Here is a 25416-nt window from a genome sequence, read left to right on the forward strand (position 1 = left end):
TTTACCTTGTGGGCTATGTCGAGTATCTTTTATAAATTTGCATCACGTTCTTCCAAGTCCTTGCCACCTATGAGAATGTCATCAACAATGATAGCACAGGGATACTCCGCAAAGACTTGCTCCATCAACCTTTGAAATACCTCACTGGATGAATTGATTCCGAATGACAATCACAAGAATTTGTATTGGCCGAAACTCGTACTGAATGTGGTCAGCAGTGACGACTTGTTGTCAAGTTTGATTTGCCAGAAGGAATTATTTGCGTCCAGGACCGAAAAAATGGTCGTGCCAGCCATCTGCACAGCAATGGTATGCTTTGGATGGTGCAGTCATTTTAAAGCTGTATTGAGGTCTCTCAGGTTAATACAGATCCGGATCTCCTGTCAGTCCTTTTTCTTAGCAGCCACCAAGGAGGACACCCACTCAGTGGGCTCGGAGACTGGGATTAATCACACCCAAATCCTGTATCCTGTCCAGCTTGGCTTAACCATGTCCTTCATTACTACCAGTATACGGTGTGCCGGATGAATCATGGGCCTCACTTCTGGGTCAAGGCGCATGAAGAATGTCACCGGCAGTTTCCCCAGTTTTTCTGTAAAAAGGTCACTGTACTCAGAAAAAATTCTGTGTGTCAAGTCATCCTTATCCAGACATATTTAGTGTACCTCTCTGCTGAATGAAACAAATCACAATCAATGCTTGCACTCAGGCCCAAAAGAGGCATGGCATCTTCTTGGACTATGACAAAGATTAATACAAGCAGCTGTCCTTGTACACAGCACCACAGCTGCATTGTCCCATTGGTTCTGATTCTGCTGCTCCCATGTGCCACGAGGATTCTAAACTTGGTACATGATATGATCTGTTCTGACTTCCTCAGTCCATTGAATGTTCTTTGTGACATGATGTTGCAGTGGCCCATGTGCCAACTTTCATGATTGTTGCTTTACCATTGATCTTCCTTGTTACAAATGCTTCTGGTTTGCATCTTTACTGGGTCTACTGCTATCTGCAGAGACAGCCCATCAATGTAATACTCATCATCCAGGGTGGTTTCTCCTTGCTCAGGTTCCAATTGGTTAATCGTCCTTCCGTATCTGAGTCTTGGATCGAGTTGCTGTCTGGCTCTATAGCATCTGCTAAAATTATTTCATTTCTGGCAGGCTCTATACTGTTGGCTGAGCGCCAGGCACATCTCTTGTCTTGCCACATGGTTGCCATCACAGTTACTACACTCCATCTTGGATGAGGGTGTGGTAGGGCTTGGTTGGCTTCTTCTTCCAGCCACTGCCTGTTTGCAGGTCCTGCCTGGAATGCGTCTATGCTCGCGCCTTGCTGCTGAGGCGAGGCTAGCTTTCTGCTGTTCTCCTCTGTAGTCTCATAGGCCAGACACATGCAGATGGCCTTTGCGAGCATTAGTTCATTGTTGCGCAGCAGTGCCTTTCTCAAGCCTTAAATGCGGATGCCGCAGACCATCCTGTCTTTAATCATTTCTTCAGTGTGCTCCGAAATCACAGGTCTTTGCCCTGAATTTTAGGTCACTGATACACAAGTGAATCAACTCACCAGGACTCTAATTTCTGGTATTAAATCTGTGCTTTTCCAACATTAAGTTCTTTTGTGAATTTCAAGTTTCTCAAAATTTTCTTTTTAAATACTTGGGGTCCTCTCTTGACTCAGCTGGGCTGATAACGATACCCCCTTCACAGACTTCATCTGCATATAGGAATGACCTTTTGCTTTTGAAGGCATCGTGGCCCACCAAATTTAATAAAATGTATGCTCTGACTCAGACAGACTTATCATTATGTGTTGTGGTGATGAAAATAATCATATTCTTGTTTGAATACGTGCCAATTCTTGGCCACATTGCCCTTAAACACAAGCAGACTAGACCTTCTGAATCCGTCTGCCATATGGCACAGTTACAAACGTGCTGCAAATATGGTGTTGATTACTTACTTTTCATTTGAAGGCTTCATGCTTGGGATGTACACAATCTCAATTCTGCCACCATGTTTGTTATTGCACCAAATAACCAGACAATACAAGTGGTAACCTTCGTTGAATGCTTTACTGTTAAACTCAAACAACACTATATACAATGGGAACTTTTTGTAATGGTGTCTGCTACCAGCCAAGCTCAATTTTCAACTGCAATGCCTCGTGGGGACTCGCACATGTGCAGTAGCACTGTGGCAAGTACGGTGGCTGCAACGCAATTGTAGCGGGTGCAGAGCAGCCGATGGGAGCAGCAGTCCACACTTCCTTCTATCAGAGAGGTACCTTCAGCCTTCTCCTCCTATCACTTCTCAACTTATTTTTCTTTTACCTTCCCACCTGCATCCACTTACCTGTTAGCTTCCCTGCCCCTTCCTTTCTCCCTTCTCTCCTGCTCCCATCTCTCTCCTCCCCACCCCCCCACCCCACCCCCCCACCCCACCTTTTTTTAATTCAGGTGCCTGTCTGGTTTTGTTTATACCTGACAAAGAGCCCAGGCTCAAAGACCTTTGTACCTTTTGCTTCCGATGGATGCTGCATGACCTGCTGAGTTTCTTCAGCACATTTGTGCTTGGTACTTGACCTCAGAATTTGCAGACTTTGTTGTCTGGCAAGGTAAATGGCAAGTTCATAGCACAAAAGTGCCAGGGAATGACCAATTCCAACAAGAGCCCATCTTCTCTTGATATTCAACATTATTAAAGTTCTTCAGAGGCTCCTCAAGGTAGGTTCTCCCTGAATGTATGCTAAATATAAATTGGTTACATCTGCTGTTCCAGTGTCTGTGTGGTCTGTTCAAAGTCTCAACAGTTGATGCTACATTCACGTTTCCTCTGTGTTCTTCATGAGTTTTTTTTGTTCTGCACCTCACTGACAAAAGGCAAAGGAGGAAAAACCCAACACCCAACCCCAACCAACCAATTTTCCCTTGCAACCACTGCAATCGTGTCTGCCTGTCCCGCATCGGACTTGTCAGCCACAAACGAGCCTGCAGCTGACGTGGACTTTTTACCCCCTCCATAAATCTTCGTCCGCGAAGCCAAGCCAAAGAAAAAAAAACTATAGGTTAATGCACCCTAAGTTGTTGATGCAATTTTTTATAAAAATGTTTTCTGCTGCCTGAAGTTTTTTCTCTTTTGCTTTTGACTTGCCAGAGATCTCACAATTGACCTGGGACCTTCAACGCCCCTTTATATTTTTGGGATCTCTTGTTAGTTTGGTTTAATGAGTGACATTCCAGAGGTGCTACAAAATTTAATTTTTTGGGTGTCTTTGGAACTATTTTCACAACTGATTTGATTCATTCATAGTCATGTAGTTGGGCTGATAATGTTCTAAAACTTCAATTACTTACTTCCGGAACTCAGCAGTGATGACTAAAAGCAGGATTAGTTGTTTCAAAGTGGGCGATTCAGAGTTATGCAGCATCCAGTTTTGAACTCTGGAAGGCCGTTCTCAATGCAAAAAGACAATTCTGAACTAAGCTGGAGTCTCAAATATTTGTTCAGAAGCTGTGGCATAATCTCCTTAAAACAAAGTAGCATCTGGGACTGCCCAGCAGTTCCGGAAGAGCTCAACTCCTGTGTTCACTTTGAAAGAGAAAACAATAATGCACTTTCACAAGTCTCCACTGCTCTCAAAGACCCTGTGCTCCCAGTCACTGAGTTCAACATGAGAAAAAAATTGTCAAGGGAGTGAGCTCTTAGAAAGCATCCAACCCAGATGATGTACCTGGCCGTATCTTCAAAATTTGCATGGATTAACTTTTGGCAGACATTGTCAATCTCTCCCTGCTGTGGTGTGAGGTCGCAGGGCTTCAAAAGGACATCAATCATATTGGTGCTGAAGCAGAACAGGGTGACATACTCAATGACAATTTATGTCCATTGTGATGAATTACTTTGAGAGGTTTTTAATGGCCCAAATCAACTCCTGCATCAGGAAGGACATGAATCCACTTCAACACACCTACTACCACAACAAATTGATAGTAAGTGTCTTCTCACTGACCCTTCACTTTGCGATATACCACTTTGATCATGAATGTCAATGTCAGGCTATGTTCACTGACTTCAGCTCTGGTTAACACCATCCTACCAACAGAAATGATAATCAAAGTTAGGGATCTGGGACTCTGTCCCTCACTTTGCAAGTGGATACACAACTTCATTATTGGCAGATCCCAATCAATGTGGATCGATAATGTAACCTCCTCCGTGCTGACCACAGTGGCATCCCAAAACTGCAAGCTTGGTCCACTGCTCTAATCTGTCTATATATTTTTTTTGAGAGTATGTTACTTTGAGAATTTTCAATCAACATGCAGTCAAAATGAAGGATAATCAAAAAACCATCAATATCTATTATATTAACAGAATAAATACAAATATCGATCCGCATGTCGCTATTAAAATGAGAAAAAAGTCAACATGTGATTCAATTACTATAAAGAAAAAAAATGACTATACTACAACAAAAATGCAAATTCAATGTCCACGTTAAACCAAAGAGAGAGAAAAAAATAGAAAGTAAGAATAACAAAATATTAATGACTGCATAATCAAGTTCAGCTCCAGTGTAATCTATCAATTATCCTGCAACACCATCTTTGTCGGCTGAGCAATGGTAATGATGAGTTAGATATTGGAATGGAGACTGTGACTCTGGTTGTGTGCTGCTCTCAACATCAGTAAGAGAAAGGAGCCATGCTTAAGAAAATTTTTAAAATCCAACAGCTATCAGGTTCCTGATCTCCCTACAAGCCAACAGTACCACAACATCACCAAAGGTCAGTTTCCATGACTGACACAAACTTTTTATTTGCACAACCAGCCAACTGTGAACATTTATTATTTAGTATTTCTTCTCTTCCTTTTACTTTTTAAAAAAATGTTTTCTCTCTTTGTGGGATTGCTATACTTAATTAGTATGAGAGAATTTTACATAACTGGGAAGCAGCAGCAAGTAAAACTTTGTGTTAAATTTATGTATTTGACAACAAACTCTTATTCTTTCAATCATTAACGTGAACTTACGCATGAGATCAGGCCTTGCCATATATTTTCCTGATTTATTTACATATTTACAAAACACATCAGTTGGTGTTTGGTCTACTTCACTGTTCAGGATTTTAAATATTCCTTTTAAATTGTATTTTGGCCTTCTCACGAAAATAGTCACAGTTTCCCAATTCTTCATGAGAAGTTCAAATTTTTGACCTCATTAACCTGATACATTTATTTTCCACTCTTTTCTGTAGCCAAGTTTCAATGTTGATAGTAAATTTGTACTGTTATATCGTATATTAATTTTCCATTTTCCCTCTATTTCTTACACTTAACCAACTGTAATAATTGTTCATTATCCTTAACCCTTTTCACATTGGCTAACCGGTAAATTGGCAGTTCAATGAACCAGTTCAAAATAGCATTTTTGCCGTTCACACTGGACCAATGTTAACTGGTTCTCTGCACTTTTTCACACATCATCTGGCATCCCAGAGCAAAGGGGCGGCTATCACCAGTGGAGAGATCCGATATACACTCCCCTGTCCCTTTCACACTGGCCTAATCGGTATGCCGATTCATTGATGATACACCCTCCCTAGGCAGTTCATGCCCAGGACGATCTGACGCCTGTATGTCGGTTCACGAGCATTCATACTGGCACATTAACCAGTAGATTGGTGGGTAATTACTGGGTTAAAATGCCAGTGTGAATGAGGCTAGTATTTGTTAACCACTGATATAATTCGCTGTTCTTGTATGGATTGACATTGAGTTGTTTGGATATAAGAAAAATAGAGGGTTTTGGGTACAAGGTAGGGATTGAGTTGATTAAGTTTCTATAGGTTGGCACAACATCATGGGCCAAAGGGCTGTACTGTGCTCTAATGTTCTGTTGCTTTTTTCCTTTCTATAACTGACCAGGTTGATTTTTCTTCTGCATTGCTTTTACTTCCTCTATGTATATTCCCCCCCCCCCTCCACAGTTAGCTCCTCTATTTTTACTTTATCTACTATATCTTGACAGTTTTAACATCTTTGTCTCTTTTCTTCACAGTTTAAATTACTCTACCTTTCCTATTGATACATTTTTGTAGTAGGTCTGAAGGTTAGCTTGTGTCTCAACTTAAGATGTCAGTGATATACATTTGCAGCATCCAAAGATGTATTGTACCAATAAAAGAAGGTTATTGTTACACAATAATTTAAGTAACTTGCGGTCACATGGAATAATCAATTAACCTTTCATGACTGATGTTTTCCTCTTGTTAAACAAAACCAAAATCATCCAGATGCTTCACTTTACAATTCTTAGAGGATTATTATTACATACTTATTAGAACAGATGTCCAGTTCATATGCACCAGCATTACAGATAAACAAGAATGTAACCTTGATTTCTCAAGAGAAGCAAATAGACCTTGTGATTACAACATTTTAGGACAGTAAACATTTGAATTTCTGATGCAATACCCTTCTCTTTTCACTTTATGTATGAGCAGCTGCATCCTCCAGAAAACTTCCAACACTATTTTGAGCAGATTGTCTCTTTTAACATAGTGCTATTTAAAGCAGGTAAGGGATTCAGCTGTTATATGTTGATATTAACAGAACAAATTACTTTCCGGAATCCCATTGTTATTTGATTTGTGGAAAAGAGCACGTTGAATTTCCATATTTAACGCTGTTGTCAATTGCAAAGAAAATGCATGCGCCTTCAATATAACTGCAGATGTGAGATATATTAATTTCAGTTAATAGTTATTTTCTGTTTTAATTTTATTTAATTTGCTTTACCCTCCTGAAGTTGTTAGTGAGATGCAATTGTTAGTGCGAACACACTATTTAACAGCAAGGGCACAACCACTGACCCTAAACTTGTTTTTCCTCTCTATAACAATCAATGGATACAGAAAAATTGTAATTGTTTCTCCTTCCACTAACTTTGGCTCTTGAGAAAGTGTTTATACCATTGCCCTAAATGAGATCACATCACTCGCCACTGACTGGAGATCAAATATGTGCATATACTCACTTTCAGATTAGACTACTATAAATTGTACTCTACATTCTATTATACTACACACTCTGTTTTACATCAATGCTTATTGAAGGAAGGCATCAGCATCGTCTTCTGTAGACATCCATGTCATTCTCTGATTTAAAAGGCATTGTTGTACACTTAATTGCTCTCCAGATACAAATATTGAATGAATTTTAATATTGCTTGAATTGCAAAACCAGAGGATGCATCAAATGGCTGACAGGGTAATAAATTTAGGATTAGTTTCTTGACAGAAAAGTCAGCTTTCTGTTTGCATCCACTCATTGTAAACAACTTTAAAGGATTTTCAGGCATTAAAATATCAGGCATGGTCTTTACCAACTCCAAATTGATGGTATTTCACTGATGAATCTAGTTGCACATTTTTCTCAGTTAACCTGAATTATATTAACAACGACATACACCATGACACATTTATAAATGTGTGAATGAAATAAACCAGCACCACATTGTATTCTTCTAGTTAAGATTGTTAATTAGTTTTTTCTGGGTATTTTCAAATTGAATGCTGCAAGACAAAGATGATTGTTGGGCAAGGGTATAAAGAAATGTAGAAATAAGGGGGATAAATGGAATAAAGTCAGAGATGAGATATGGTGTAATTGAATGTGTTCATGTTTCAGGGCTGGAATGGCCCATTGCTTTATCTACACACATCCTAGGTAAAAGATGAAAGACAATATGTTCTCAAGCCACTGTTACTATTGGTACAGCTGCTTTATTGTGTATAGGATTGACTGAGAGCAGTAAATGCACCAAAGTGCTGGAATTTCTTGTCAGTTTTTAAAAAAACAATCTTTACAGAAATTTCAATAAGAAGAATTTCATGGTTTGCTGCATTTTTTGGGTCTAAGGAAAGCAATATTACAGGAGAATGTACCGATGTCTGAAATTGCTGGAAGATATCCTGCAGTTTGGCTAGAATGCAAGGGGGAACCAGGCTAAGAGCAGAGCAGTGGAGCGAAATACTACTATCTTGAGGGGCCACTGCTTCACAGCACTGTCAACTAAATTAACCTTTTGGATACTTCAGGTATTGTTTCACAGATTTTCTTTTTTTGTTATGTTATCGAGAGCAGACAGTAGTCTCAACTGCTTTTTGACTCAAAAATATAGTTCTACAAAGCTAGCATTGTTTCCTTAAGGGAAATTCCTGCTAGACAAATCCATTAGAATTCTTTGACAAAGTGGCAAGCAGGTTAGATAAAGGAGATGCTGTGGATGTTGTGCATTTGGATTTTCAGAAGGCCTTTGACAAGGTGCTGTGCATGAGGCTACTTAACACAATAAGAATCCATGGTATAACAAGAAATGTACTAGTGTGGCGAGAGCATTAGCTGATTGACAGGAATCAGAGTTCAGGAATACAGAGATCATATTCAGGTTGGCTGCCAGCTCCTAGTGATGTTCCAATGGGGTCAGTATAGGGACCACTTCCTTTTATATTGTATATCAATGATTTAGATTGTGGAATGAAGTTTGAAGATGATACAAAGGGAGTTGGAGGAGCAGGTGGTGGTGAGGAAATAGGAAGGCAACAGAAGGACTTAGATTAGGAGGATGGCAGAGAGGTGACAAATGAAATGCAATGCTGGAAGTGTATGATCATGCTCTTTGGTAGAAGAAATTAATGGGCAGATTATTTTCAAAATGAGGAAAAATATTGAAAATTCTCAGATGCAAAAGCATCTAGCCTGAAGGTAAATGCAGTTTGAGTCGGTGGTGAAGGCCCAGGCAATGCTGGCATTCATTTCAAGAGGAATAAAATGTAAGAGCAGGGATGTGATGTTGAAGCTTTATAGGGCATGGTGACTCCTCACTTAAAGTACTGTGAGCAGGGTTGGGCTCTTCATTTAATGAAAGATGTCCTCAATATCACCAAAACTAAGGAGCTGATTATTGACTTCAGGAAAGCCAGAGCTAGCCAATCCAGTGATCACTGGAGGAATCAGAGGTGGAGAGGGTGAGCACATTTAAGTTCTTGGGTGTCACTATCTCAGAAGACCTCTCCTGGACCACACACACTAATGGCATCGTGAAGAAAGCACGTCAGCCCCTCTACTTCCTCAGGAATTTGTGGAGGTTTGGTATGACACCAAAAATCTGGCAAATTCCTACAGAGGTGTTGTGGAAAGTGTGCTGACTGCATCACTGTCTAGTATGGGGACACCAATACCCCTGACCATAAAGCCCTCCTAAATGTAGTGGACACAACCTAGGACAATTGAGAACATCTACAATGAATGCTGCGGTTGGAGAGCAGCAGCAATGATCAAATACCATAGAACCCAGCACACTCTCTGTACTCACAGCTGCCATCAGGAAAGAGGTATCAGTGCCACAAGACTTGGACCACCAGGTTCAGGAACAGTTGCTACCCCTCTACCATCAGACTCTTAAATGACACATTCAGAGACTCATTTAAGGACTCTTAATTATGCACTTTATTGATTTTCTTTTTTATTCTCTCTACTGCACAATTTATTTACATTCATCATCTGTTCACAGTTCTTTATTTGTTTACAGGTATGTAAGTTTATGGGGTTTTTTTTCCACTATCTATTAGTGATAATTCTGCTGCACCCGCAGGAAAAAGAATCTCAGGGTTGTATGTGATGTTATATATGTACTTTGTCGATAAATTTGAAACCTGATCTGACATTAGAGAGGGTTCAGAGGAGGTTCTCAAGGATGATTCCAGAAATGAAAGGGAATTTTTTATGGCCCTTGGGCTGTACTCATTAGAATTTAGGAGAATGAAACATTGAAACATTTGAATGTTGAAAGGCACGCACAGAGTAGGTGTAGAAAGGGCGTTTTCGATGTTGGGAGAGTCTAAGCCACAGAGGAGATAACTTCAGTTTTGAAGGGTAGTTGCTTAGAACAGAGATATGGAGGGATTTCCTAAGTCAGAGGGTGGTAAATCTGTAGAATCGGTTGCCATAGATAGTTGTGGAGGCCAGGTATGGGTATATTTAAGACAGAGATTGATACGTTCTTATTAGCCAGGGGAACAAAGATTATGGGGAAAAGAGCAGGCAGTGGAGCTGAGTGGAAAAATGGATCAACTCATAATTGAATGGCAAGGTAGACGCAATTGGCTGAATACTGTAGCTTTTTTTTTGCTCCTACGTCTTCTGGTCGTAAGCAAACATTTTAAAGAAATCATGATTATTTCATTTAATTAAAAATTTTGCAACTAAAGTTAGACCTTGACTACAATTTTTATTAAAACCTTAGTTTTGTCTAATTGTTAGAAAATCTCATCATTAACTACTGTTAGCATTCTTGTTATGGTCAAGGCTACAACTTAGCTTCCAAACAGTATGTCTCACTGGACATAATTAGTCAGGTCGATGCACTGTATTAAAATTGGCTGTTTGTCAACTATGTTTGAATTAGTGTTAACATATCTGCATGCAATTTCTTCCACAAGCACCAGAGACCAAATTTTAATCCTGACCTTGGGTGCTGTCTGCGTGAAGTTTGCATATTCTTCCTGTGGCCATGGTGTACTTCCTCTGGTTGATTTACTATTCACCCACATCCCAAAGATGTGCCCTCATATGTAGTTGTATGGTCAAATCCAAGACAAATTGATGAGAATGTGTAGAGATTTAAAAAATGGGATTAATGTTGTCTAAAAGTGGGGGTCGTCACATGATGCAGTAGAGTCAGTAAGTGGAATTCTGACTCTCCCAGGAATTAGTTAAAACAGAGCTAAATAAGAAAAGTATATTTAACTGAAACTATTAAAAACTGCTTAAGAACTACCTTGCAATAATCTAAGAATGTCGACAAAAAGAGGGAAAACTGTCACAGGCCTGTTGGGAATGCAGACAGAACATTGACAAGAGAAAGAAATAAGGTTTATTGTCTCGATGCATCCAGGATTTGGGGTGAGTGCTCATCATCCCCAGATGAGTTGAGCCCCTACACATGCTGTCCGATGCCCCACAATGCCATCACAGCCGCTCCTTTGGAGTGACGGCGTGAAAGAAGATGCTGAACTGTGCATGCATGGGAAGACTCGCTTGCGCAGACCAGAAGAGCTCCAAGATATCACTGGAGCCAGCACCTTTTTTTTTTCTGGCTCTAATAAATACCAACTGCTGGTACAAGAACAAGAAGAAATTTTCTTACTGACTTACAGACCAGCAAAGAATAGGAAGAAGATCAAGAAGAGGAAGAAACAAAGCAGATAAAAGTTTCCAAAGGTGAAAGGTAGGAAACTTAAAATGCTACAGGAAAAAGACTGAACAAATGCTGAGCTATGAAAATAACTGAGAGAGATGAGAGCAGACATGAAAAATTTAGATAAATGAATGAATAAGTACTTTGTTATTGTAAATATATTGCAAAATATACTGGACAATGTAGATGAAAGAGTTAAAACTGTAGATGCTGGTATGGAGGAGGTACAGTATAGAATAGTAAAAATGGGAAATTAGACTGATGCATGGACTATTGAAAAGGAGCAACATTGGGGAAAAGTTGATTTACTACAAAACACTAGTAGAAGAAATTATATTAAAATTGTTGGTCTTGAAGAAGGTGATGTCCCAATAAGATATTTTCAATGATAGATTCCAGAGGTCCTGCGGCCAGATAAATTTGAAAAGATTATTGAAATTGAAAGGGCACATAGAGCCTTTAGATCCCAGCCTCCATCAGATCAGACACCAAGGTTTAGATTCATAAAGTGTCTTTGCTATCAAGACAGGGAGAAACTATTGGCTCTAGCAGCACAAGGTGCATTGGAATTTTATGGAACCGAGATATTTTTCTATCCTGATACAAGTCTCAAATTTTTGAAGAAAAGAAAATAATTTAATACAGTAAAGCATGCCTTATGGCAAAATGGTTACAGATTTTTTTTGCACCATCCTACTACTCTTTCTTGCAAGGAGGAGAGAATAAGTTCTTTACAGAGAATATGCATGAAGAACAATTTGTCAAAACACTGCTAGCTGATCAGCTAGTGAGTGTTTGAAAATGCTTTGATTAATAAAAAGCTTTTTTAAAATTTTCTGTAAATGCAAGTTTGATATATGGTAAACATCCGGTGGGGGGGGGGGGTGGTTTAGAGGAGATATGGACTGGCTAGTATTGACTCATATGCCACAACTCGTGTATTATTTTAAAAACATTAATGTGGAGGGTGGGGTAGGAGGGTTTGTTATTTTCTTTTTTCTCTTTTTTGAATATTAAAATTGTTATTAATATAAATTGACTATTTATAACTATTTTCTCTTTTTCTTACTTGGATTGCCAAAGAGGACATCCCTTAACACAATAGACAATAAATACCTGAATTGTCAAGGACATGTGAGGAGAGATATGGACTAAATTAAATATTAATGATTAATATGGAGCTTTATATTTTTTAATATTAACAGGCTAAGCAGACCTGTGAAGAGGAAAATAATATTGATATATATATTAAAAAAATGAGAGTAGATATAGCTTTTTTAAAAAAACAAGAGACTCGTTTAATTGAAACAGAACATCAGAAATTAAAAAGAATGGGTGAGATATGAAACAGCTTCTTTATTTAATTTTAATGCAAGGGAATGACAATCTTGATAAAAAAGGCTCTTCCAGTTACGTACATTGTCATAATTTTTCAGAATTCTGGATTCTTTTGAATATATATGCAGAAAATGTGGATGACAAAAAATTTATACAAGAAATGTTTCTTAATTTTGTAGGAGTACTTCAGAATATTTTAATAGCTGGGAATTTCAATTTTTGTTTTGACCCGGTTTTAGATAAATCAATTAGAATAGCAACAAAGGCAAAGTTAACAAAAGCCACCTTGACATTAATGAAGGACTTGAATTTAATAGACATATGGAGAAGAATCCACCCAAGAGAAAGAGATTATTATTTTTATTCAAATATACATAATTCTTATTTAAGGATTGATTTATTTTTAATATTGACACATCTCCAAGGCAGAATCAATCAATGTGATTATGAAGCATGAATTTTGTTGGATCATTCACCTTCATTAATGACAGTAACAATGTTAGATAAAGAAGAATCAATTTATAGATGGAGATTTAATTCAATGTTATCGAAGTACTCGAGATGGCAGACACCGACAGCATCGAATTCACGCTGCTGAAGATCCAACTGCGCTGGGTAGGTCACGTCTCCAGAATGGAGGAACATCGCCTTCCCAAGATTGTGTTATATGGCGAGCTCTCCACTGGCCACTGAGACAGAGGTGCACCAAAGAAGAGGTAAAATGACTGTCTAAAGAAATCTCTTGGTGCCTGCCACATTGACCACCGCCAGTGGGCTGATATCACCTCAAACCGTACATCTTGGCGCCTCACAGTTTGGCGGGCAGCAACCTCCTTTGAAGAAGGCCGCAAAGCCCACCTCACTGACAAAAGACAAAGGAGGAAAAACCCAACACCCAATCCCAACCAACCAATTTTCCCTTGCAACTGCTGCAACTGTGTCTGCCTGTCCCGCATCGGACTTGTCAGCCACAAACGAGCCTGCAGCTGACGTGGACATTTACCCCTCCATAAATCTTCGTCCATGAAGCCAAGCCAAAGAAAGAAGATAATATACATATATTATATATATAATATACATATATGTATATATATATATATATATATATATATATATAATACACATATATTATGTATGCATAACATACATATTATTTATTTATATATAAAATACATATTATTTATAATATACATATTATTTATATATATATAAAATATCTTCTTTGGCTTGGCTTCACGGACGAAGATTTATGGAGTGGTAAATATCCATGTCAGCTGCAGGCTCGTTTGTGGCTGACAAGTCCGATGCGGGACAGGCAGACACGGTTGCAGCGGTTGGTTGGGGTTGGGTGTTGGGTTTTTCCTCCTTTGTCTTTTGTCAGTGAAGTGGGCTCTGCGGTCTTCTTCAAAGGAGGTTGCTGCCCACTGAACTGTGAGGCGCCAAGATGCACGGTTGGAGGCGATATCAGCCCACTGGTGGTGGTCAATGTGGCAGGCACCAAGAGATTTCTTTAGGCAGTCCTTGTACCTCTTCTTTGGTGCACCTCTGTCACAGTGGCCAGTGGAGAGCTCGCCATATAATACGATCTTGGGAAGGCGATGTTCCTCCATTCTGGAGACGTGACCTACCCAGCGCAGTTGGATCTTCAGCAGCGTGGGTTTGATGCTGTCGGCCTCTGCCATCTCAAGTACTTCAATGTTAGGGATGAAGTCGCTCCAATGAATGTTGAGGATGGAGCGGAGACAACGCTGGTGGATGCGTTCTAGGAGCCGTAGGTGATGCAGGTAGAGGACCCATGATTCGGAGCCGAACAGGAGTGTGGGTATGACAACGGCTCTGTATACGCTAATCTTTGTGAGGTTTTTCAGTTGGTTGTTTATCCAGACTCTTTTGTGTAGTCTTCCAAAGACGCTATTTGCCTTGGCGAGTCTGTTGTCAATCTCATTGTTGATCCTTGCATCCGATGAAATGGTGCAGCCGAGATAGGTAAACTGGTTGACCGTTTTGAGTTTTGTGTGCCCGATGGAGATGTGGGAGGGCTGGTAGTCATGGTGGGGAGCTGGCTGATGGAAGACCTCAGTTTTCTTCAGGCTGACTTCCAGGCCAAACATTTTGGCAGTTTCCGCAAAACAGGAAGTCAAGCGCTGAAGAGCTGGCTCTGAATGGGCAACTAAAGCGGCATCATCTGCAAAGAGTAGTTCATGGACAAGTTGCTCTTGTGTCTTGGTGTGAGCTTGCAGGCGCCTCAGATTGAAGAGACTGCCATCCGTGCGGTACCAGATGTAAACAGCGTCTTCATTGTTGAGGTCTTTCATGGCTTGGTTCAGCATCATGCTGAAGAAGATTGAAAAGAGGGTTGGTGCGAGAACGCAGCCTTGCTTCACGCCATTGTTAATGGAGAAGGGTTCAGAGAGCTCATTGCTGTATCTGACCCGACCTTGTTGGTTTTCGTGCAGTTGGATAAACATGTTGAGGAACTTTGGGGGACATCCGAGGCACTCTAGTATTTGCCAAAGCCCTTTCCTGCTCATGGTGTCAAAGGCTTTGGTGAGGTCAACAAAGGTGATGTAGAGTCCTTTGTTTTGTTCTCTGCACTTTTCTTGGAGCTGTCTGAGGGCAAAGACCATATCAGTAGTTCCTCTGTTTGCGCGAAAGCTGCACTGTGATTCTGGGAGAACATTCTCGGCGACACTATGTATTATTCTATTTTGGAGAATCCTAGCGAAGATTTTGCCTGCAATGGAGAGCAGCGTGATTCCCTGTAGTTTGAGCAGTCTGATTTCTCGCCTTTGTTTTGTACAGGGTGATGATGATGGCATCATGAAGGTCCTGAGGCAGCTTTCCTTGGTCCCAGCAGAGCTTGAAAAACTCATGCAGTTTGGCATGCAGAGTTTTGCCGCCAAGTTTCCAGACCTCTGGGGGTATTCCATCCATACCTGCTGCTTTGCCACTTTTCAGTTGTTCAATTGCCTTATATGTCTCTTCCCGGGTGAGGACCTCATCCAGCTCTAGCCTTAGGGGCTGTTGATGGAGCTGGAGCAGGGCGGATTCTTGGACTGAGCGGTTGGCACTGAAAAGAGATTGGAAGTGTTCTGACCATCGGCTGAAGATGGAGATCTTGTCGCTGAGGAGGACTTTGCCGTCTGAGCTTTGCAGCAAGGTTTGGACTTGGGGTGAGGGGCCGTACACAGCCTTTAGAGCCTTGTAAAAACCCCTGAAGTCGCCAATGTCCGTGCTGAGCTGAGTTCGTTTGGCGAGGCTTGTCCACCACTCATTTTGGATCTCCCGGATTTTTCGCTGAAGATGGCTGCATGCGCGACGGAAGGCTTGTTTCTTCTCTGGCCAGGACGGCTTTGTAAGGTGAGCCTGGTAGGCAGCTCGCTTCTTTGCCAGCAGCTCCTGGATTTCCTGGCTGTTTTCGTCGAGGAGGAGAAGCCCAGTACCTCTTCAGTGGATTGCAGTATGGTAGTCTTCAGCTGATCCCAGAGGGTTTCAGGGGATGAGTCCGTGAGGCGGATTTCATCCTCGAGCTTTGCTTTGAGGTTTGCCTGGAAGTTTCCTCTCACTTTGTCTGACTGCAGGTTTCCAACATTGAACCTCTTTCTGGGGGCTTTACTGTTCCTGGACTTTGGCTTGAAGTGAAGGTTGACCTTGCAGCGAACCAGCCGGTGGTCAGTGTGGCATTCCACGCTGGGCATGACCCTGGTGTGGAGCACATCTTGTTTGTCTCTTTCTCGCACCAGGATGTAGTATATTATATATATATAATATATGTAATATATATATATATATATATATATTAAAATCAGCCGACAATAAACATGAATTTGAACTTGAAAAAGAACATTAAATCCAAGAATTATATTACTTTTAATTCTAATGAGCCTTCATCATATATTATTTCTCCTATTATTGTTAATACTGAAGTTCTATTTCCAAATATGTAACTGCTAATTTCTGATTCATCAAGCTCAGATAGTTCATTTGAATATCTATATATAGATAGATATTTATATCTTAACTAGTGAAAAAATGATGGCCAACAGGATAGGAGGTGAATTAATTACTTTATCAAACACTGTCTGAAGTAACATTAAAAAACTAGCCTGTTATCTTTACACAAAGTCATATTTAAATAATGCGTAACTTAGACAATTGGCCTTAAACATTAGAAAGTGGAAGCTCCATTTCAGATTTATTGCCAGAGTAGATACATGACATCACATACAACCCTGAGATTCCTTTTTCCTGTGGGTGTGGCATAATTATCATTTATTGGCAATTGTGATAGTACAGATCTATCACCAATGTACATAGTGTATATAGTTACTGTATCTAGACTGTGCTTACAGCGATTGGCTGAGAGCTAAGCCACACCTATTGTTTGGGCCTTAAAGGGTTGTGTCCCTAGCCAGGTCGGATCATTCCGGACTGGTCGGCCACCTGTGAAGAGCTCCGGTCTTTTGCTAATAAAAGCCTTGGTTTGGATCAACAAGTCTTTGGTTCTTTCGACGAGCTCTACAATTTTATTAGCAAAAAGAATTTTTTTTGAAAGGGATGGAGCGTTTAACTCGGCCAGAAAAACTTGATATCGACCCACAGTCAGCTACAGCCTTCAAAGCCTTTAAGTTCTGGATGCTGAACTTTGAAAACTTCCTGAGATTCATTCAGGTAGAGGAGGATAACCAGCGTCTAACAGCATTGCTGTCTATGGTGTCCTTGAGAGTCTACGAGAACATCCAGGATGAGACCACTTACACTGCAGCCATAAAGGTACTGAAGGAACTGTATGATCAACCGGTGAACAGAGTTCATGCCCGGCTCATGCTTGCGTCGAGGAAGCAACAGCCCGGCGAGTCCAGCAGGGCATATTTACAAGTATTAAAGGCATTGGGCAAGGACTGTAACTGTGTGGACAAAACTGCTGCCGAGATCACTAGCGACCTCGTCCGGGATGCCTATGTGGCCGGGCTCCGATCGAACGAAGTGAGGCTGCGTTTGCTCGAACAAGGGGTAGAAAAACTAGAGGACGTGGCCCGGATTGCAATCACAATGGAGGATGCAGCCTTAAAGTCCACCGAGCTCTCTAGGGACTGGACCCCTCGTTCTGATGTGAGTAGAGTGCCCTTCTACCCTACCCCTGACGGCCTGTCGGCTGCTGCTACCCTGCCCCGTGCGAACCCGAAATGTTATTTCTGCGGGAGGGACAAGCACAGCAGGTCCCAGTGCCCAGCAAGAAAAGCCAGGTGCCAGAAGTGCCTTAAAAACGGCCACTTTGCTGCAGTCTGTAGGTCTAAAATGGCCGCCAGCAAACACAGTGCCTCGTGTGAAGCTCAACCGCCACTATCCCATTCAAACTCTTCTTCCCCAGAGCTCTCGTCCAATGAGAGCGAGGGCTCCCCTGCATGGCAACGCCTGACGTCACGGAGACGCCGAACCCGGAAGGGGCAACCCACCGTCGCAACCATGGTGATGGCCTGCCTCTCGCCCCCGTGCGGAACACTTGACACTGCCGCCGCCACAGCCACCCCCGGGGCCGACGCTACCGCCGCTGCTGCCGCCGCCACAGCCACCCCCGGGGCCGACGCTACCGCCACTGCTGCTGCCGCCACGGACACCCCCGGGGCCGACGCTACCGCCGCTGCTGCCGCCGCCACAGCCACCCCCGGGGCCGACGCTACCGCCGCTGCTGCCGCCGCCGCCACGGACACCCCCGGGGCCGACGCTACCGCCGCTGCTGCCGCCGCCACGGACACCTCCGGGGCCGACGCTACAGCCGCTGCTGCCGCCGCCACGGACACCCCCGGGGCCGACGCTACCGCCGCTGCTGCCGCCGCCACAGACACTCCCGGGGCCGACGCTACCGCCGCCGCAGCCACCCCCGCGGCCAACCAGGTGCTCACCCTAGCGTCCATCGCTGACGACCGCCAGGGCCCGACCGCCGATCGCGAGCAACTACAAACCCCACTACTTACCATTCACCCGCCACAACAGCACTTCCGGGAGGTTCTCCAACCTGCTCCTCGAGCGTTGACTACGTCATCCCGTTGCGTGACGTCATCCCGTTGCGTGACGTCATCGCGCAAAACTCGCCTGTCAACTGCTTCAATAACATTAAACCAGCAATGCTCTCATCCCCTCACCAGAGCAATGGAACTGATTAAAGTGCATGGACACTACACCAATTGCTTATTTGACTCTGGGTCAACTGACAGTTTTATCCAGCCAGATCTGGCCCTCCGTTGGGGACTTGACATTATCCCCACTACCCAGAGGATCTCATTAGCGACGAGGTCGCACTCGACTGGGATAAAGGGGTATTGCATCGCCACGCTGGAAGTACAGGGCGTGACGGTCACCCACTTTAAATTATTCGTCCTTCCCCAATTGTGCGCCCCAGTGTTGCTGGGATTAGACTTCCAGTGTCAGTTCCAAACGGTGTCCCTACACTTTTGGGGAACCCACGCCCCCCTCTCGGTCTGCCATCGCCCCACTCCTGAAGCACCCGAGCAACCCGCCCCCGTGCCCCGGGGCCAATCCTGCGGCCTTTCCACACTCCGGATTGCCCCGCCAGCACTCTTCGCAAACCTCACCCCTGGCTGGAAGCCTGTGGCCACCAAAAGTCGGCAATATAGTTACGAAAACAGGCAATTCATTAGGAGTGAGGTGCGTAGATTGCTGGATGAGGGCATCATCGAACCCAGTTCAAGCCCCTGGAGAGCCCAGGTGGTGGTTGTCAAGAATGGGGAAAAACTACGGATGGTGGTCGACTATAGCCAGACCATTAACCGCTTCACACTCCTGGATGCGTACCCCCTGCCACGCATCACGGATGTGGTGAACCAGATCGCCCAGTACCGCATTTTCTCCACTATTGACCTACGTTCGGCCTACCACCAGCTCCCGATCCGCTGCGAGGACCGACCATTCACGGCCTTTGAAGCGAATGGGCGGCTATATCAATTTCTCAGGGTACCATTCGGGGTCACAAATGGTGTCGCGGTCTTCCAGCGGGAAATGGACAGGATGGTGGACCAGAACGGGCTAACCGCTACCTTCCCGTATCTGGACAATATCACCATCTGCGGCCACGACATGCAGGACCATGACGCCAACCTAGACAAATTTCTTCAAACTGCCCGTCAGCTAAACCTGACTTACAATTTGGACAAGTGTGTTTTCCGGACCACACGACTCGCTATTCTAGGTTGTGTGGTGGAAAACGGGATAGTCATGCCAGATCCTGACCGCATGCGTCCCTTAATGGACTTACCCCCCCCCACATACCCAGAAAGCTCTCAAACGCTGCCTGGGCCTTTTCTCGTATTATGCCCAATGGGTTCCAAACTACGCCGACAAGGCACGTCCTCTTATCAAGACCACCTCTTTTCCCCTCTCGACCGAAGCCACAGCGGCTTTCGATCGAATCAAATCTGACATCGCTGCTGCGACGCTGCATGCGATCGATGAGTCTGTCCCGTTTCAAGTCGAGAGCGATGCATCCGACTTCGCCCTGGCAGCCACCTTGAACCAGGCCGGTCGGCCTGTAGCCTTCTTCTCCAGAACCCTCCAGGGTCCGGAGAGTAGACACTCCTCGATCGAGAAGGAGGCCCAGGCCATAGTTGAAGCGGTACGTCGTTGGAGACATTACCTCGCTGGGAGGCGCTTTACACTGTTGACTGATCAACGCGCGGTCTCCTTCATGTTCAGCAACACCCAGCGTGGTAAGATAAAAAACGACAAAATCGCCAGATGGAGAATCGAACTCTCCACCTTTAACTATGACATCCTGTACTGGCCTGGTAAGCTCAACGACCCGCCTGACGCGCTCTCCAGGGGGACGTGCGCCAGCATACAGATGGACAGACTACGGAAACTCCATGAGGCGCTCTGTCATCCAGGGGTCACTAGGTTTGCTCACTTTGTCAAGGCGCGCAACTTACCCTTCACAGTTGAGGAGATCCGCTCCATGACCCGAGCCTGTTCGGTGTGCGCCGAATGCAAGCCCCACTTCTTCCGTCCGGATAACTCCCACGTCATCAAAGCCACCCGCCCCTTCGAGCGTCTTAGCGTAGACTTTAAGGGACCCCTACCGTCGACCAACCGTAATACCTACATCCTTACGGCCATCGACGAATACTCCCGCTTCCCATTCGCTGTGGCCTGCCCAGACACCACTGCCACCTCAGTGATACAGGCCCTTCACAGTATTTTCACCATCTTCGGGTACCCCAATTCCATCCACAGTGATAGGGGGTCCTCATTCATGAGTGCAGAGCTGCAACAGTACCTTCTGGAGTGTGGTATTGCTTCAAGCAGGACCACGAGCTATAACCCACGCGGTAATGGCCAGGTCGAGAGGGAGAATGCCACCATATGGAGAGCGGTTACACTGGCTCTCCGGTCTAAAGGTCTCCCCACCTCTCACTGGCAGGAGGTTCTCACTAGTGCCTTACACTCCATCCGCTCCCTCCTATGTACTGCAACAAATGCCACCCCCCACGAAAGGATGTTCCTTTTCCCGAGGAAATCCGAATCGGGAACCACTGTACCGGCATGGCTCACCGTCCCTGGCCCTGTCCTTTTGCGACGCCACGTCCGGCACTCAAAGAACGACCCCTTGGTCGACCGAGTGACTCTACTCCACGCGAACCCACATTACGCATACGTGGAGTTCCCAGACGGGCGGGAGGACACTGTTTCGGTGCGGGACCTAGCTCAGGACGCGGTAGACCCAGCAAACCCCCCAACTCCTTATGCTCCAGGCCCCGTGCCGCAACAGAAGGACCAACAGCACCCCAATGACTCGGGCCACCCTGCCGACAAAACGACTGGGGAATTGAGCGACGGAGCAGTCGCACCCGATGAGCCCACTGGCGACACCACTCCAGCGACCCCAATCCCGGCACCACGGCGGTCACGCCGGATGGTCAGACCCCCTGACCGCTACAGTCCTTGACCTACCCCTTCCTTTTCATTCTCTCCCTCGTTTTTGTTTTTTTTTCCAGGGTCAATTCTCCAAGAAGGGGTGAATGTGATAGTACAGATCTATCACCAATGTACATAGTGTATATAGTTACTGTATCTAGACTGTGCTTACAGCGATTGGCTGAGAGCTAAGCCACACCTATTGTTTGGGCCTTAAAGGGTTGTGTCCCTAGCCAGGTCGGATCATTCCGGACTGGTCGGCCACCTGTGAAGAGCTCCGGTCTTTTGCTAATAAAAGCCTTGGTTTGGATCAACAAGTCTTTGGTTCTTTCGACGAGCTCTACAGCAATGCAAAAGAACTGTACACAACGTACACATATAAATAAATACAAACAGATAAAGAAATGTAAAAAATCTGAGCGTACAACTCAGAGAATTTTTAAAAAAAATCAATAAAGAGCAAAAGCAAGAGTCCTGAAATGCGTCCCTGATTGAGTTTGTTGTTGAGGAGTCTGATAGTGGAGGGGTAGCAGCTGTTCCTGAACCTGGTGGTGTGAGACTTGTGGCACTGATATCTCTTTGCTGATGGTAACAGAGAGAACAGAGTGTGCGCCAGGCGGTGTGGATCTTTGATGATTGCTGCTGCTCTCCGAGGGCAGCATTCCTTGTAGATGTTCTCGAAGGTGGGGAGGGTTTTCCCTGTGATGTCCTGGGCTATGTCCACTAACTTTTGCAGTGCTTTATGCATTGGGCTATTGATCTCCCCAGACTATGATACAGATGGTCAGCACACTTTCCACCTCACATCTGCAGAAATTTTCCAGGATTTCCAAAGTCATACCAAACCTCTGTAAACTCCTAAAGAAGTAAACACGCTGACATGGTTTCTTCATGATGTCATTACTGTGTTGGGTCCAGGAAAGATCCTCCAAGCTCGTGACTCCCAAGAACTTAAATTTGCTCACCCTCTTCACCTCTGATCCCCCAATGGTCACTAGATTGTATACCTGTGGTTTTCCCTTCCTGAAGTCAAGAATCAGCTCCTTGGTTTTCGTGACATTGATTTTGGGGTTGTTGTTGGGCACCATTTAACCAAGTTTTCAATCTCCCATTGACCCCATTTTATACAACCCACTACTGTGGTATCATCATCAAATTTATAGACAGATTGCAAATGACATCTAATCTTAAAGCATGATATATGTGAAAACAAGGCCTTCCCAAAAACTTACCATGGGGTCACGTTCCAGCACTCCCATCGCAAGTTGAAAAAGGGCAGGTAATCACTGTGAGGACTGATAGTAGTCTCTCAGGAGAGAGCGGGCCAGTGCAGTGGAATCAGTGAGGGGACCAACATGAGGCTGTCGGGAGAAAGCAGGACAGTGGGATCAGTGTGGGGACTAATACAGGGCTGTGGTGAGACACTGAACATCATAGCCTAGCTAAATTCAAAGTAAAGTACAGTTTCTACCATTATAACTTCAAAAAAAAAACAAACATAAACCAGACCATTCGTATTTAAATCTCAAGTTGCGTGACGTTTCTATCCTTGCACATTGTTCCATGCATGTTGGCACAAATGAAGAGGAAAGAAATTCTGCAGCATAACTTGAGAGAACTTGGAAGGCAACTGAAAAGCAGGACCCCCTGAATGCTCATCTCCGATTTGCTTCCAGTTCCTCGTGCTGATGAGGGCAGGGTAGGGGATCTGAATGTGTGGCTGAGGAGGTGGTGCAGGAAGCAGGGATTTAGATTTTTAGACCATTGAGATCTGTTTTGGGGTAAGGATGAATTGTGCAAATGGGATAGGTTGCACCAGGTGTGTTAAACTAAGCAGTAGTGGTGGGAGGCAACCATATGAACTGGAAATACAAGGATGGAGTTAAAGGAAAAGAGAATAAGAAAAGTTAAGAAAGACGACAATAGGATTAACAGGTTAGAAAGCTCAGGAAGGAATTGGAGAGTATGGCCAAGTGCAATAGCAATCCATGTTTTAAAATTATATATGAATGCACAAAGTACAAGAAATAAAGTGAATTGAGTTTGAGGCACAATTGGAAAGTGGCAAGCATGATGTTGAAGGAATAACAGACATGCTTGCAAGAGGACCAGGGCTGGGAAATTAATATTCAAGGGTATATGTCCATTCGAAAGGACAGGCATGTGGGCAGAGTGGGTGAGGTGGCTCTATTGGTGAGGAAAGAAATTCAGCCCTTGCTTGGGGGGGGGGGGGGACATAATATGGATAGAACTAAGAAACTGTAAGGACAAAAATACTCTGATGGGAATTATCAACAGGCCCCCAAACAGCAGCATGGATATAGGGTGCAAGTTAAATCTAGAGTTAAAATTGGCATGTCACAAAGGTAATGCGATGGTTGTCATGGGGATTTCATCAGCAGGTAGACTGGGAAAATCTGGTCGGTACTGGACCCCGAGAAAGAGATGGATTCTTAGAGCTACTTGTACTAGAGCCTACTAGGGAGAAGAGAATTCTGGTTTTCGTGTTGTGTAATGAACCGGATTTGATAAGGGAACAAGGTAAAGGAGCCACTAGGAGGAAGAGACCATAATATGATAAGTTTTAATCTAAATCAGAAGTGTCAATATTACAGTTGAACAAAGGGGACTATGGAGCCATGAGGGAGGAGCTGGCCAAAGTTGACTGGAACGATACCCTAACAGAGATGACAGTGGAACAACAATGGCAGGTATTTCTGGGAATATTTCTTCTGAAATGAACATAGAAGGTGCAGGATTTGTTCATTTCAAAGCAGAAGAAATATTCTAAGGGGAGTAAGGGGTGACAGAGGCTGAAAAGGAAAGTCAAGGACAGTGTAAAAATAAAAGAGAAGAAGTAAAACATCACAAAGATGAGCAGGAAGCTGGAAGATTGGGAAATTTTAAAGAGCAACAAAAGACAATTAAAAACGCAACTTGGGGAGAAAAGATGAGGTACAAAGGTAAGCTAGCCAAGAAGTAAAAGCTTCTTTAGGTATGTGAAGAAGTAAAAAATCAAAGTTGGACCCTTGAAGAGAGAAACAGGTGAAATTATTATGGGGAACAAGGAAATGGCAGAAGAGTTGAACTGATTCTTTGGATCTGTCTTCACCAGATAAGTCACAAACATTGTCCCAGATGTAATAGTCGACAGAGGACCGAGGGTAATGGAAAAACTGAAGGAAATTTGCATTAGGCAGGAAAGGGTGTTTGGTAGACTGATGGCACTGAAGGCAGATAAATCCCCTAAGCCTAGTGGTCTGCATTCCAGTTGGTGGCTCTAGAAATTGTGGATGCAATGGTAATCATTTTCCAATGTTCCATAGATTCAGGATCAGTTCCTGCAGATTGGAGGGTAGCTAATGTTATCCCACTTTTTAAGAAAGGAGAGAAAGGGAAAACAAGGAATTATAGACCAGTTAGCCTGATATCAGTGGTGGGGAAGATGCTGGAGTCAATTATAAAAAATGAAATAGCGGCACATTTGGATAGCAGTAACAGGATTGATTCGAATCAGCATGGATTTACAAAGGGGACACCATGATTGACTGATCTTCTGGAATTTTTTGAAGATGTAACTATGAAAATCGACAAGGGAGACCCAGTGGATGTAGTGTACCTGGACTTTCAGAAAGCCTTTTATAAGATCCCACATAGGAGATTAGTGGGCAAAATTAGAGCACACAATATTGGGGGTAGGTACTGACATGGACAGAAAAGTGGTTGGCAGACAAGAAACAAAGAATAGGGATTAATGGGTCCCTATCAGAATGGCAGGCAGTGACTAGTGGTGTACCGCAAGGCTCAGTGCTGGGACCACAGCTATTTACAATATGCATTAATGATTTAGATGAAGGGACTAAAAGTAACATTAGCAAATTTACA

The 25416-nt window shown here is 43.6% G+C and overlaps 1 protein-coding gene across 5 annotated transcripts in view; it reads left to right on the top strand.

Annotated features, from left to right (window-relative positions):
- The first annotated feature begins 6484 nt into the window (after nt 1-6484).
- The window catches only part of LOC138736814 (gap junction Cx32.2 protein-like), a 28865-nt gene continuing 9933 nt past the window's right edge, over nt 6485-25416 (top strand). For 2 of the 5 annotated variants that reach the window (XM_069886866.1, XM_069886865.1), the window contains exon 1: nt 6485-6581. The gene's annotated coding sequence lies outside the window, so the exon portion shown is untranslated. Of the gene's footprint in view, nt 6582-11271; nt 11296-23972; nt 24073-25416 lie in introns of those variants that run through there. The other 3 variants (XM_069886870.1, XM_069886868.1, XM_069886867.1) reach the window with 3 other exon arrangements.

Source organism: Narcine bancroftii, chromosome 6, assembly GCF_036971445.1.
Source record: "Narcine bancroftii isolate sNarBan1 chromosome 6, sNarBan1.hap1, whole genome shotgun sequence".
Lineage (NCBI taxonomy): Eukaryota > Metazoa > Chordata > Chondrichthyes > Torpediniformes > Narcinidae > Narcine > Narcine bancroftii.